Source organism: Dendrobates tinctorius, unplaced genomic scaffold, assembly GCF_039654945.1.
Source record: "Dendrobates tinctorius isolate UK_male_01 unplaced genomic scaffold, ASM3965494v1 ptg000168l, whole genome shotgun sequence".
Taxonomy (NCBI): domain Eukaryota; kingdom Metazoa; phylum Chordata; class Amphibia; order Anura; family Dendrobatidae; genus Dendrobates; species Dendrobates tinctorius.
In genome coordinates, this window is record NW_027361835.1 from 1599023 (window position 1) to 1612166 (window position 13144).

Consider the following 13144-nt stretch of genomic DNA (forward strand, 5'->3'; position numbering starts at 1 on the left):
CTGATGTGAAATACTGACTGACTGTGTGAACGCGGCCGTACTCTCAGCTGCTGATAACACTGATGTGAAATACTGACTGTGTGAACGCGACCGTACTCTCAGCTGCTGATAATACTGATGTGAAATACTGACCGTGTGACCGCGGCCGTACTCTCAGCTGCTGATAATACTGATGTGAAATACTGACCGTGTGACCGCGGCCGTACTCTCAGCTGCTGATAATACTGATGTGAAATACTGACTGACTGTGTGAACGCGGCCGTACTCTCAGCTGCTGATAACACTGATGTGAAATACTGACTGACTGTGTGAACGCGGCCGTACTCTCAGCTGCTGATAACACTGATGTGAAATACTGACTGTGTGAACGCGACCGTACTCTCAGCTGCTGATAATACTGATGTGAAATACTGACCGTGTGACCGCGGCCGTACTCTCAGCTGCTGATAATACTGATGTGAAATACTGACCGTGTGACCGCGGCCGTACTCTCAGCTGCTGATAACACTGATGTGAAATACTGACTGTGTGACCGCGGCCGTACTCTCAGCTGCTGATAATACTGATGTGAAATACTGACCGTGTGACCGCGGCCGTACTCTCAGCTGCTGATAATACTGATGTGAAATACTGACCGTGTGAATGCGGCCGTACTCTCAGCTGCTGATAACACTGATGTGAAATACTGACCGTGTGACCGCGGCCGTACTCTCAGCTGCTGATAATACTGATGTGAAATACTGACCGTGTGACCGCGGCCGTACTCTCAGCTGCTGATAATACTGATGTGAAATACTGACCGTGTGACCGCGGCCGTACTCTCAGCTGCTGATAATACTGATGTGAAATACTGACCGTGTGACCGCGGCCGTACTCTCAGCTGCTGATAACACTGATGTGAAATACTGACCGTGTGACCGCGGCCGTACTCTCAGCTGCTGATAATACTGATGTGAAATACTGACCGTGTGACCGCGGCCGTACTCTCAGCTGCTGATAATACTGATGTGAAATACTGACCGTGTGACCGCGGCCGTACTCTCAGCTGCTGATAATACTGATGTGAAATACTGACCGTGTGAATGCGGCCGTACTCTCAGCTGCTGATAACACTGATGTGAAATACTGACCGTGTGACCACGGCCGTACTCTCAGCTGCTGATAATACTGATGTGAAATACTGACCGTGTGACCGCGGCCGTACTCTCAGCTGCTGATAATACTGATGTGAAATACTGACCGTGTGAATGCGGCCGTACTCTCAGCTGCTGATAACACTGATGTGAAATACTGACCGTGTGACCACGGCCGTACTCTCAGCTGCTGATAATACTGATGTGAAATACTGACCGTGTGACCGCGGCCGTACTCTCAGCTGCTGATAACACTGATGTGAAATACTGACCGTGTGAATGCGGCCGTACTCTCAGCTGCTGATAACACTGATGTGAAATACTGACCGTGTGACCGCGGCCGTACTCTCAGCTGCTGATAATACTGATGTGAAATACTGACCGTGTGACCGCGGCCGTACTCTCAGCTGCTGATAATACTGATGTGAAATACTGACCGTGTGAACGCGGCCGTACTCTCAGCTACTGATAATACTGATGTGAAATACTGACCGTGTGAACGCGGCCGTACTCTCAGCTGCTGATAACACTGATGTGAAATACTGACCGTGTGAACGCGGCCGTACTCTCAGCTGCTGATAACACTGATGTGAAATACTGACCGTGTGAACGCGGCCGTACTCTCAGCTACTGATAATACTGATGTGAAATACTGACTGTGTGAACGCGGCCGTACTCTCAGCTGCTGATAACACTGATGTGAAATACTGACTGTGTGAACGCGGCCGTACTCTCAGCTACTGATAATACTGATGTGAAATACTGACTGTGTGACCGCGGCCGTACTCTCAGCTACTGATAATACTGATGTGAAATACTGACTGTGTGAACGCGGCCGTACTCTCAGCTACTGATAATACTGATGTGAAATACTGACCGTGTGACCGCGGCCGTACTCTCAGCTACTGATAATACTGATGTGAAATACTGACTGTGTGACCGCGGCCGTACTCTCAGCTGCTGATAATACTGATGTGAAATACTGACCGTGTGAACGCGGCCGTACTCTCAGCTGCTGATAATACTGATGTGAAATACTGACCGTGTGAACGCGGCCGTACTCTCAGCTACTGATAACACTGATGTGAAATACTGACTGTGTGAACGCGGCCGTACTCTCAGCTACTGATAATACTGATGTGAAATACTGACCGTGTGAACGCGGCCGTACTCTCAGCTACTGATAACACTGATGTGAAATACTGACCGTGTGAACGCGGCCGTACTCTCAGCTACTGATAACACTGATGTGAAATACTGACCGTGTGACCACGGCCGTACTCTCAGCTGCTGATAACACTGATGTGAAATACTGACTGTGTGAACGCGGCCGTACTCTCAGCTACTGATAATACTGATGTGAAATACTGACTGTGTGAACGCGGCCGTACTCTCAGCTACTGATAATACTGATGTGAAATACTGACCGTGTGACCGCGGCCGTACTCTCAGCTACTGATAATACTGATGTGAAATACTGACTGTGTGACCGCGGCCGTACTCTCAGCTGCTGATAACACTGATGTGAAATACTGACCGTGTGACCGCGGCCGTACTCTCAGCTGCTGATAATACTGATGTGAAATACTGACCGTGTGACCGCGGCCGTACTCTCAGCTGCTGATAATACTGATGTGAAATACTGACCGTGTGACCGCGGCCGTACTCTCAGCTGCTGATAACACTGATGTGAAATACTGACCGTGTGAACGCAGCCGTACTCTCAGCTACTGATAATACTGATGTGAAATACTGACTGTGTGAACGCGGCCGTACTCTCAGCTGCTGATAATACTGATGTGAAATACTGACCGTGTGACCGCGGCCGTACTCTCAGCTGCTGATAATACTGATGTGAAATACTGACCGTGTGACCGCGGCCGTACTCTCAGCTGCTGATAATACTGATGTGAAATACTGACCGTGTGACCGCGGCCGTACTCTCAGCTGCTGATAACACTGATGTGAAATACTGACTGTGTGACCGCGGCCGTACTCTCAGCTGCTGATAACACTGATGTGAAATACTGACCGTGTGACCGCGGCCGTACTCTCAGCTGCTGATAACACTGATGTGAAATACTGACCGTGTGAACGCGGCCGTACTCTCAGCTGCTGATAACACTGATGTGAAATACTGACTGTGTGACCGCGGCCGTACTCTCAGCTGCTGATAATACTGATGTGAAATACTGACCGTGTGACCGCGGCCGTACTCTCAGCTGCTGATAATACTGATGTGAAATACTGACCGTGTGACCGCGGCCGTACTCTCAGCTGCTGATAACACTGATGTGAAATACTGACCGTGTGAACGCGGCCGTACTCTCAGCTACTGATAACACTGATGTGAAATACTGACCGTGTGACCGCGGCCGTACTCTCAGCTGCTGATAACACTGATGTGAAATACTGACCGTGTGAACGCAGCCGTACTCTCAGCTACTGATAATACTGATGTGAAATACTGACTGTGTGACCGCGGCCGTACTCTCAGCTACTGATAATACTGATGTGAAATACTGACCGTGTGACCGCGGCCGTACTCTCAGCTGCTGATAACACTGATGTGAAATACTGACCGTGTGACCGCGGCCGTACTCTCAGCTGCTGATAACACTGATGTGAAATACTGACCGTGTGAACGCGGCCGTACTCTCAGCTGCTGATAACACTGATGTGAAATACTGACTGTGTGACCGCGGCCGTACTCTCAGCTACTGATAATACTGATGTGAAATACTGACCGTGTGACCGCGGCCGTACTCTCAGCTGCTGATAACACTGATGTGAAATACTGACCGTGTGAACGCAGCCGTACTCTCAGCTACTGATAATACTGATGTGAAATACTGACTGTGTGAACGCGGCCGTACTCTCAGCTGCTGATAATACTGATGTGAAATACTGACCGTGTGACCGCGGCCGTACTCTCAGCTGCTGATAATACTGATGTGAAATACTGACCGTGTGACCGCGGCCGTACTCTCAGCTGCTGATAATACTGATGTGAAATACTGACCGTGTGACCGCGGCCGTACTCTCAGCTGCTGATAACACTGATGTGAAATACTGACTGTGTGACCGCGGCCGTACTCTCAGCTGCTGATAACACTGATGTGAAATACTGACCGTGTGACCGCGGCCGTACTCTCAGCTGCTGATAACACTGATGTGAAATACTGACCGTGTGAACGCGGCCGTACTCTCAGCTGCTGATAACACTGATGTGAAATACTGACTGTGTGAACGCGGCCGTACTCTCAGCTACTGATAATACTGATGTGAAATACTGACTGTGTGAACGCGGCCGTACTCTCAGCTGCTGATAACACTGATGTGAAATACTGACTGTGTGAACGCGACCGTACTCTCAGCTACTGATAATACTGATGTGAAATACTGACCGTGTGAACGCGGCCGTACTCTCAGCTGCTGATAACACTGATGTGAAATACTGACCGTGTGAACGCGGCCGTACTCTCAGCTGCTGATAACACTGATGTGAAATACTGACTGTGTGAACGCGGCCGTACTCTCAGCTGCTGATAATACTGATGTGAAATACTGACCGTGTGAACGCGACCGTACTCTCAGCTACTGATAATACTGATGTGAAATACTGACCGTGTGAACGCGGCCGTACTCTCAGCTACTGATAATACTGATGTGAAATACTGACCGTGTGAACGCGGCCGTACTCTCAGCTGCTGATAACACTGATGTGAAATACTGACCGTGTGAACGCGACCGTACTCTCAGCTACTGATAATACTGATGTGAAATACTGACCGTGTGAACGCGGCCGTACTCTCAGCTGCTGATAACACTGATGTGAAATACTGACCGTGTGACCGCGGCCGTACTCTCAGCTACTGATAACACTGATGTGAAATACTGACCGTGTGACCGCGGCCGTACTCTCAGCTGCTGATAACACTGATGTGAAATACTGACCGTGTGAACGCGGCCGTACTCTCAGCTGCTGATAACACTGATGTGAAATACTGACCGTGTGACCGCGGCCGTACTCTCAGCTACTGATAATACTGATGTGAAATACTGACCGTGTGACCGCGGCCGTACTCTCAGCTGCTGATAATACTGATGTGAAATACTGACCGTGTGACCGCGGCCGTACTCTCAGCTACTGATAATACTGATGTGAAATACTGACCGTGTGACCGCGGCCGTACTCTCAGCTGCTGATAATACTGATGTGAAATACTGACCGTGTGAACGCGGCCGTACTCTCAGCTACTGATAATACTGATGTGAAATACTGACCGTGTGACCGCGGCCGTACTCTCAGCTGCTGATAACACTGATGTGAAATACTGACCGTGTGAACGCGGCCGTACTCTCAGCTGCTGATAACACTGATGTGAAATACTGACCGTGTGACCGCGGCCGTACTCTCAGCTGCTGATAACACTGATGTGAAATACTGACTGTGTGAACGCGGCCGTACTCTCAGCTGCTGATAACACTGATGTGAAATACTGACTGTGTGAACGCGGCCGTACTCTCAGCTACTGATAATACTGATGTGAAATACTGACCGTGTGAACGCGGCCGTACTCTCAGCTGCTGATAATACTGATGTGAAATACTGACCGTGTGACCGCGGCCGTACTCTCAGCTGCTGATAACACTGATGTGAAATACAGACCGTGTGAACGCGACCGTACTCTCAGCTACTGATAATACTGATGTGAAATACTGACCGTGTGAACGCGGCCGTACTCTCAGCTGCTGATAACACTGATGTGAAATACTGACCGTGTGAACGCGGCCGTACTCTCAGCTACTGATAATACTGATGTGAAATACTGACTGTGTGAACGCGGCCGTACTCTCAGCTGCTGATAATACTGATGTGAAATACTGACTGTGTGAACGCGACCGTACTCTCAGCTGCTGATAACACTGATGTGAAATACTGACCGTGTGAACGCGGCCGTACTCTCAGCTACTGATAATACTGATGTGAAATACTGACCGTGTGAACGCGGCCGTACTCTCAGCTGCTGATAATACTGATGTGAAATACTGACTGTGTGAACGCGGCCGTACTCTCAGCTGCTGATAACACTGATGTGAAATACTGACTGTGTGAACGCGGCCGTACTCTCAGCTGCTGATAACACTGATGTGAAATACTGACCGTGTGAACGCGGCCGTACTCTCAGCTGCTAATACTGATGTGAAATACTGACCGTGTGAACGCGGCTGTACTCTCAGCTACTGATAACACTGATGTGAAATACTGACCGTGTGACCGCGGCCGTACTCTCAGCTGCTGATAATACTGATGTGAAATACTGACCGTGTGAACGCGGCCGTACTCTCAGCTGCTAATACTGATGTGAAATACTGACCGTGTGAACGCGGCCGTACTCTCAGCTACTGATAACACTGATGTGAAATACTGACCGTGTGACCGCGGCCGTACTCTCAGCTACTGATAACACTGATGTGAAATACTGACCGTGTGAACGCGGCCGTACTCTCAGCTACTGATAACACTGATGTGAAATACTGACCGTGTGACCGCGGCCGTACTCTCAGCTGCTGATAATACTGATGTGAAATACTGACCGTGTGAACGCGGCCGTACTCTCAGCTGCTGATAACACTGATGTGAAATACTGACCGTGTGAACGCGGCCGTACTCTCAGCTACTGATAACACTGATGAGAAATACTGACCGTGTGAACGCGGCCGTACTCTCAGCTACTGATAACACTGATGTGAAATACTGACCGTGTGAACGCGGCCGTACTCTCAGCTACTGATAACACTGATGTGAAATACTGACTGTGTGACCGCGGCCGTACTCTCAGCTGCTGATAACACTGATGTGAAATACTGACTGTGTGAACGCGGCCGTACTCTCAGCTACTGATAATACTGATGTGAAATACTGACCGTGTGAACGCGACCGTACTCTCAGCTGCTGATAATACTGATGTGAAATACTGACCGTGTGAACGCGGCCGTACTCTCAGCTACTGATAATACTGATGTGAAATACTGACCGTGTGACCGCGGCCGTACTCTCAGCTGCTGATAACACTGATGTGAAATACTGACCGTGTGAACGCGGCCGTACTCTCAGCTGCTGATAACACTGATGTGAAATACTGACCGTGTGACCGCGGCCGTACTCTCAGCTGCTGATAACACTGATGTGAAATACTGACTGTGTGAACGCGGCCGTACTCTCAGCTGCTGATAACACTGATGTGAAATACTGACTGTGTGAACGCGGCCGTACTCTCAGCTACTGATAATACTGATGTGAAATACTGACCGTGTGAACGCGGCCGTACTCTCAGCTGCTGATAATACTGATGTGAAATACTGACCGTGTGACCGCGGCCGTACTCTCAGCTACTGATAACACTGATGTGAAATACTGACCGTGTGAATGCGGCCGTACTCTCAGCTGCTGATAACACTGATGTGAAATACAGACCGTGTGAACGCGGCCGTACTCTCAGCTACTGATAATACTGATGTGAAATACTGACCGTGTGAACGCGACCGTACTCTCAGCTGCTGATAACACTGATGTGAAATACTGACCGTGTGAACGCGGCCGTACTCTCAGCTGCTGATAACACTGATGTGAAATACTGACCGTGTGAACGCGGCCGTACTCTCAGCTGCTGATAATACTGATGTGAAATACTGACCGTGTGAACGCGGCCGTACTCTCAGCTACTGATAATACTGATGTGAAATACTGACTGTGTGAACGCGGCCGTACTCTCAGCTGCTGATAACACTGATGTGAAATACTGACTGTGTGAACGCGGCCGTACTCTCAGCTACTGATAATACTGATGTGAAATACTGACTGTGTGAACGCGGCCGTACTCTCAGCTACTGATAATACTGATGTGAAATACTGACTGTGTGAACGCGGCCGTACTCTCAGCTGCTGATAACACTGATGTGAAATACTGACCGTGTGACCGCGGCCGTACTCTCAGCTACTGATAACACTGATGTGAAATACTGACTGTGTGACCGCGGCCGTACTCTCAGCTGCTGATAATACTGATGTGAAATACTGACCGTGTGACCGCGGCCGTACTCTCAGCTACTGATAACACTGATGTGAAATACTGACTGTGTGACCGCGGCCGTACTCTCAGCTGCTGATAACACTGATGTGAAATACTGACCGTGTGAACGCGGCCGTACTCTCAGCTGCTGATAACACTGATGTGAAATACTGACCGTGTGACCGCGGCCGTACTCTCAGCTGCTGATAACACTGATGTGAAATACTGACTGTGTGAACGCGGCCGTACTCTCAGCTGCTGATAACACTGATGTGAAATACTGACTGTGTGAACGCGGCCGTACTCTCAGCTGCTGATAACACTGATGTGAAATACTGACCGTGTGACCGCGGCCGTACTCTCAGCTGCTGATAACACTGATGTGAAATACTGACTGTGTGAACGCGGCCGTACTCTCAGCTGCTGATAACACTGATGTGAAATACTGACCGTGTGACCGCGGCCGTACTCTCAGCTGCTGATAACACTGATGTGAAATACAGACCGTGTGAACGCGACCGTACTCTCAGCTGCTGATAACACTGATGTGAAATACTGACCGTGTGAACGCGACCGTACTCTCAGCTACTGATAATACTGATGTGAAATACTGACCGTGTGAACGCGGCCGTACTCTCAGCTGCTGATAACACTGATGTGAAATACTGACCGTGTGAATGCGACCGTACTCTCAGCTGCTGATAACACTGATGTGAAATACTGACCGTGTGAACGCGACCGTACTCTCAGCTACTGATAATACTGATGTGAAATACTGACCGTGTGAACGCGGCCGTACTCTCAGCTACTGATAATACTGATGTGAAATACTGACCGTGTGAACGCGGCCGTACTCTCAGCTACTGATAATACTGATGTGAAATACTGACTGTGTGACCGCGGCCGTACTCTCAGCTGCTGATAATACTGATGTGAAATACTGACCGTGTGAACGCGGCCGTACTCTCAGCTACTGATAATACTGATGTGAAATACTGACCGTGTGAACGCGGCCGTACTCTCAGCTGCTGATAACACTGATGTGAAATACTGACCGTGTGAACGCGGCCGTACTCTCAGCTGCTGATAACACTGATGTGAAATACTGACCGTGTGAACGCGGCCGTACTCTCAGCTACTGATAATACTGATGTGAAATACTGACCGTGTGAACGCGGCCGTACTCTCAGCTACTGATAACACTGATGTGAAATACTGACCGTGTGAACGCGGCCGTACTCTCAGCTGCTGATAACACTGATGTGAAATACTGACCGTGTGAACGCGGCCGTACTCTCAGCTGCTGATAACACTGATGTGAAATACTGACCGTGTGAACGCGACCGTACTCTCAGCTGCTGATAACACTGATGTGAAATACTGACCGTGTGAACACGGCCGTACTCTCAGCTGCTGATAACACTGATGTGAAATACTGACTGTGTGAACGCGGCCGTACTCTCAGCTGCTGATAACACTGATGTGAAATACTGACTGTGTGAACGCGGCCGTACTCTCAGCTACTGATAACACTGATGTGAAATACTGACTGTGTGAACGCGGCCGTACTCTCAGCTGCTGATAACACTGATGTGAAATACTGACTGTGTGAACGCGGCCGTACTCTCAGCTGCTGATAACACTGATGTGAAATACTGACCGTGTGAACGCGGCCGTACTCTCAGCTGCTGATAACACTGATGTGAAATACTGACCGTGTGAACGCGGCCGTACTCTCAGCTACTGATAATACTGATGTGAAATACTGACCGTGTGAACGCGGCCGTACTCTCAGCTACTGATAACACTGATGTGAAATACTGACCGTGTGAACGCGGCCGTACTCTCAGCTGCTGATAACACTGATGTGAAATACTGACTGTGTGAACGCGGCCGTACTCTCAGCTACTGATAACACTGATGTGAAATACTGACCGTGTGAACGCGGCCGTACTCTCAGCTGCTGATAATACTGATGTGAAATACTGACTGTGTGAACGCGGCCGTACTCTCAGCTGCTGATAACACTGATGTGAAATACTGACTGTGTGAACGCGGCCGTACTCTCAGCTACTGATAACACTGATGTGAAATACTGACCGTGTGAACGCGGCTGTACTCTCAGCTGCTGATAACACTGATGTGAAATACTGACTGTGTGAACGCGGCCGTACTCTCAGCTGCTGATAACACTGATGTGAAATACTGACTGTGTGAACGCGGCCGTACTCTCAGCTGCTGATAATACTGATGTGAAATACTGACCGTGTGAACGCGGCCGTACTCTCAGCTACTGATAACACTGATGTGAAATACTGACTGTGTGACCGCGGCCGTACTCTCAGCTGCTGATAATACTGATGTGAAATACTGACCGTGTGAACGCGGCCGTACTCTCAGCTGCTGATAACACTGATGTGAAATACTGACTGTGTGACCGCGGCCGTACTCTCAGCTACTGATAATACTGATGTGAAATACTGACCGTGTGAACGCGACCGTACTCTCAGCTGCTGATAATACTGATGTGAAATACTGACCGTGTGAACGCGGCCGTACTCTCAGCTGCTGATAATACTGATGTGAAATACTGACCGTGTGACCGCGGCCGTACTCTCAGCTACTGATAACACTGATGTGAAATACTGACCGTGTGACCGCGACCGTACTCTCAGCTGCTGATAATACTGATGTGAAATACTGACCGTGTGAACGCGGCCGTACTCTCAGCTACTGATAATACTGATGTGAAATACTGACCGTGTGAATGCGGCCGTACTCTCAGCTACTGATAATACTGATGTGAAATACTGACCGTGTGAACGCGGCCGTACTCTCAGCTGCTGATAACACTGATGTGAAATACTGACTGTGTGAACGCGGCCGTACTCTCAGCTGCTGATAACACTGATGTGAAATACTGACCGTGTGAACGCGGCCGTACTCTCAGCTGCTGATAATACTGATGTGAAATACTGACTGTGTGAACGCGACCGTACTCTCAGCTGCTGATAACACTGATGTGAAATACTGACCGTGTGAACGCGGCCGTACTCTCAGCTGCTGATAATACTGATGTGAAATACTGACCGTGTGAACGCGGCCGTACTCTCAGCTACTGATAACACTGATGTGAAATACTGACCGTGTGAACGCGACCGTACTCTCAGCTGCTGATAACACTGATGTGAAATACTGACCGTGTGAACGCGGCCGTACTCTCAGCTGCTGATAATACTGATGTGAAATACTGACTGTGTGAACGCGACCGTACTCTCAGCTACTGATAACACTGATGTGAAATACTGACTGTGTGACCGCGGCCGTACTCTCAGCTACTGATAACACTGATGTGAAATACTGACCGTGTGAACGCGACCGTACTCTCAGCTGCTGATAACACTGATGTGAAATACTGACCGTGTGAACGCGGCCGTACTCTCAGCTGCTGATAATACTGATGTGAAATACTGACTGTGTGAACGCGGCCGTACTCTCAGCTACTGATAACACTGATGTGAAATACTGACTGTGTGACCGCGGCCGTACTCTCAGCTACTGATAATACTGATGTGAAATACTGACCGTGTGAACGCGGCCGTACTCTCAGCTACTGATAACACTGATGTGAAATACTGACTGTGTGACCGCGGCCGTACTCTCAGCTACTGATAATACTGATGTGAAATACTGACCGTGTGAACGCGGCCGTACTCTCAGCTGCTGATAACACTGATGTGAAATACTGACTGTGTGAACGCGGCCGTACTCTCAGCTGCTGATAATACTGATGTGAAATACTGACTGTGTGAACGCGGCCGTACTCTCAGCTGCTGATAATACTGATGTGAAATACTGACTGTGTGAATGCGGCCGTACTCTCAGCTGCTGATAATACTGATGTGAAATACTGACAGTGTGAACACGGACGTACTCTCAGGCGCCGGCTGCACAACTCGTGCTGGATGGAGGGGCTCTGCACCACACAGTGAGTGCGCACATCCGCTGTACATGGAGGGTGGATGTCGCCAAGGGTTTAAAGCACGGTGTCTCTCCTGCAGTCATCTTCAGGTATGAGCTTTATTACATCCGGGCAATGTATAGTGATATACTGTAGACACGTGGGGCTTCACAATGGAGCCGGGAGATTTCTTTCACATTATAAACCTGATCCTACACCCCGGCCCCTTACTGCGCGCTCAGTGCCAGTCTTCGGAGGAAGAATTCCCCATTAAAGCCTTATGGCGGTGGGGCGTACCTTAGTGAAAACACTTGTGTCTCACATTCGCTCTCCCCATGTTAGCGGCTCCCGGAGATTTACAGCCGCGGTCTGCACGGAGGGGCTTTTCCGCTCTGTTATCAGGGGCTGATGAAGTGCAGCCTTGTCCACAGAAAATTAACAGGAAAATGGGGGCGACCAGATAGTGCGATCTACGAGCCCCCGAGCCGGCGGCGCAGACAAGTTTCCTGTCCTGCACTTTACAAAGGTCTTAAATTATTTCCACTTTTCAGACTTTTGCGATGTTTCACTTTGTTGCTCTCAGAGTCGGGAAATAATTGCTTCTTGTAGCTGAGCTGACGTCTGATCAGAGGAGACATTGGGAGCAGATCTCGGCCTGAATGGCCCATTGTGTCAGGGGGCCGCAAGGCCGGACCAGCACCTGCGTCTCCTCATCAAGTCAGAAGCCGGACCGGCGCCCGCGTCTCCTCACCCTCCAGTCAGAAGCCGGACCGGCGCCCGCGTCTCCTCACCCTCCAGTCAGAAGCCGGACCGGCGCCCGCGTCTCCTCACCCTCCAGTCAGAAGCCGGGCCGGCGCCCGCGTCTCCTCACCCTCCAGTCAGAAGCCGGACCGGCGCCCGCGTCTCCTCACCCTCCAGTCAGAAGCCGGACCGGCGCCCGCGTCTCCTCACCCTCCAGTCAGAAGCCGGACCGG

General features: G+C 49.9%; 1 long non-coding RNA gene across 2 annotated transcripts in view; it reads right to left on the minus strand.

Annotated features, from left to right (window-relative positions):
* Window positions 1-13144, minus strand: part of LOC141053713 (uncharacterized) — a 41427-nt gene that overhangs the window by 26760 nt on the left and 1523 nt on the right. The window contains exon 1 of one of the 2 annotated variants that reach the window (XR_012221259.1): window positions 12922-13025. The exons of the other annotated variant lie outside the window; for it this stretch is intronic. This is a non-coding gene — a long non-coding RNA (uncharacterized lncRNA). Of the gene's footprint in view, window positions 1-12921; window positions 13026-13144 lie in introns of those variants that run through there. 2 annotated transcript variants of the gene reach the window in all.